The following is a 2,824-nucleotide window of genomic DNA, read 5'->3' as shown; positions in this document are numbered from 1 at the left end:
TCTGCTGATATCTGAACCTGGAAATCTTGCCCATATTGCTGAGTGCTGTACCGGGAAGTGCAGGCTAACTTTGGGGCGGCAGGAGGCTGTGTGCAATGCAGGCATCACCTCATGCAGGGCTGGAGCGTATCAGATGACCTAATGGGCTGCAAAGTTGAAATCAGGGCTGCTTAGTACACAGTGGGATGTATGTAGAATTGCATAAGAAAGATTCAAGCTTCCAGGATTGGGGATGAAAGTCTCTTTAGACTGTGCTCTCAGGATTTTCAGAGGAGAGCTATTTCTCAAGATTTCCTTGACCTTTGTCACCATCGGGAATTAATGTTTAACTGGCACATGAGGCTGGAAATGCAAGAGGAGGGAAACGTGTGGCTTAGAGTTTCAGGAGTGACAGCCTCAGCGCCGGTGCCTCAGCGGCTTTTCCACATCCCCCTCAGTCCCCGAAGCTGGAGAATCCCATCAAGGAGAGTAGCCCTATAAGGAATTCACATTCCGGCTGTGTAAGTCTGGTTTTATACCTATTCAGATGGTAGTGGGGGGAAACAGCAACACTGTGCCTTGACTCTCTGGCCCCATGTTACTGAACATTTGCTTAAAACTTAACTCAGTTGACGGAACTTGCGTGGTGCTTTCTCTCCTGCCGCAGGCTGGCAGGGGCTTTTGTTCTGTGCACTCGGTTGCTCCTCATGCACACACTCCAGTGTCACATGTCTGATGAGGCACTGGGAATGATTTCATGACTGTGGCTTAGCAGCAAACGCAGGCCAGACATGGTTCTGCTTTTCACACGCACCGCCAGGGGTGGTGGTGGGTATTTTATTCCTCTGAGCTTCTGTTTCTTCTGTAAATGAGGATTTTCATAGTATCTACCTTGCTAGGATTAAATCCCATAATTTTATGGAGGCAATTAATCAACGTGAACTCTGCCCTTACCTTCCTAACCTCTGAGGCTCCGTGAGCACTCTCTCCTTACGGTGGATGGTACGGTCTCCTTAGAGATCAATTTGGCATCTACCTATGCAGTGTGATTTGAGGAGAATTAGAAGATCTTTCCCACCAACTTGCCATGCTGAGTACAATTCCCATCTGAATACATCAGTCTTGCAAAGAAATTGTTGCTCTCTATCACGCGTGAGTTAAAACCATCACTTCTGAGTGGTCAGTTTGCGTTGGGCTCTGTCTAGAAGAAGGTTCACGTTCTTCACCTCCAGTCCCATCCCCATTTTGCAAGTAAGCAAATAGCCAGAGTTGGAGATGGAAGATGGCACAAGGTCTTGCAGCTGGCGGAGATGAGATGTGAACGAAGCCCGTCTGTGCTTGGTGCTGTCCGGCAGCAAAGCAATCCAGTGTGTCATTCCAGGGTGACAAGTGCTGATCCCATGGCTGGGGTAAGTCCCTCCAGCATTCCGCCTTGCTCTCTGTGCTTCTCTGGATGAGGTGCAAGATAAAGGTGACCCTGGGCTGGGCGCAGTGGCTCACGCCTGTAATCCCAGCACTTTGGGAGGCTGAGGCAGGCGGATCACAAGGTGAGGAGTTCAAGACCAGCCTGACCAACATAGTGAAACCCCTTCTCTACTAAAAATACAAAAAAAATTACCTGGCAGGCGCCTGTAATCCCAGCTACTTGGGAGGCTGAGGCAAGGAGAATCGCTTGAACCTGGGAGGCGGAAGTTGTGGTGAGCCAAAAACCAGCCACTGAACTCCAGTCCAGGCAACAGTGTGAGACTCAATCTCCAAAAAGAAAAAAAAAAAAAAAAAGAATGGCCCACAAAGCAGATACGTGACATTTTGAAACCAGGGAAATGTTGGTGCAGCTTCATATTTTCAGGCTTTTAAAAATTACTAAATAAATTTGAAGAGACACAGCCATCTGCCTACAGTGCCACCCCTGAGCTTCATGCCTCCCTGGTCTCTAAGAAAGGGGAGAAGCTCAGGAATGTTGAATGCAGGCACAACTGTGGAAGAAGAGCAGAGTTTTCACATTTTAACAAGGTCAGTTGAGTAATCAACTCAATTAATTAATTAATTAATTATATAAAATGAGGGCGGGGTGCCGTGGCTCACATCTATAATCCCAGCATTTTGGAAGGCTAAGGTGGGCGGATCACTTGAGCTCAGGACTTTGAGACCAGCCTGGGCAACACGGTGAGACCTCATCTCTACTAAAAACATAAAAATAAGCCAGGCATGGTGGCGTCCGCCTGTAGTCTCAGCTACTTAGGAGGCTGAAGCAGGAGAATCGCTTGAGCCCGGAAGGGGAGGTTTTGTTGAGTGGAGATCAAGTCACTGCACTTCAGCCCAGGTGACAGAGTGACACCCTATCTCATGAAATAATAATACTACTAATAAATATATACTAACATAAACTATATATAAACTATATACTAATAAATACTACTAATAAAATAAAATTATAAAAGTTTTACTCCACCGAGAATATATTACAGTTCCAAAGATGTATAGAGCCTTAAACATATAAAAAAAATCTTGGTTCAACTATGGAGAGAAATCAACAAATCAACCATGTTTACCGATTATAATAAACTAGATGATAGATTTAGCAAACAAAACATTAGTAATTCTTTAGAAAATTTCAAAAACAAAAGTAATAATCTTGCTTTATTGGACATATATGGAATCATGTACCTAAAAATAAGAAAATACACTTTCTTCCCAAGTGCACCTGAAATATTTACAAAATCCGAGGCAGTATCAGGGCATAATGTAAATTGTCAACATCTATCAGAGAATTGCTCTCACATCAACATGTTCTCTGACCAAAATTCAATCCAATTAATTAAATTAGAATTCAATTTTAAAATGA

At 44.2% G+C, this 2,824-nt stretch overlaps 1 protein-coding gene across 2 annotated transcripts in view; it reads left to right on the top strand.

Annotated features, from left to right (window-relative positions):
* Positions 1-381: 381 nt before the first annotated feature.
* The window catches only part of DDC (dopa decarboxylase), a 102,551-nt gene continuing 100,108 nt past the window's right edge, over positions 382-2,824 (top strand). The window contains exon 1 of one of the 2 annotated variants that reach the window (XM_017518735.2): positions 382-495. The gene's annotated coding sequence lies outside the window, so the exon portion shown is untranslated. Of the gene's footprint in view, positions 501-2,824 lie in introns of both variants that reach the window. The other variant, XM_017518736.2, reaches the window with a different exon arrangement.

The sequence above is a fragment of the Cebus imitator genome, unplaced genomic scaffold (assembly GCF_001604975.1).
Source record: "Cebus imitator isolate Cc_AM_T3 unplaced genomic scaffold, Cebus_imitator-1.0 Scaffold702, whole genome shotgun sequence".
Classification (NCBI taxonomy): domain Eukaryota; kingdom Metazoa; phylum Chordata; class Mammalia; order Primates; family Cebidae; genus Cebus; species Cebus imitator.
The sequence above is the reverse complement of the archived record's forward strand: the minus strand, read 5'-3'. Positions and strand labels throughout refer to the sequence as shown.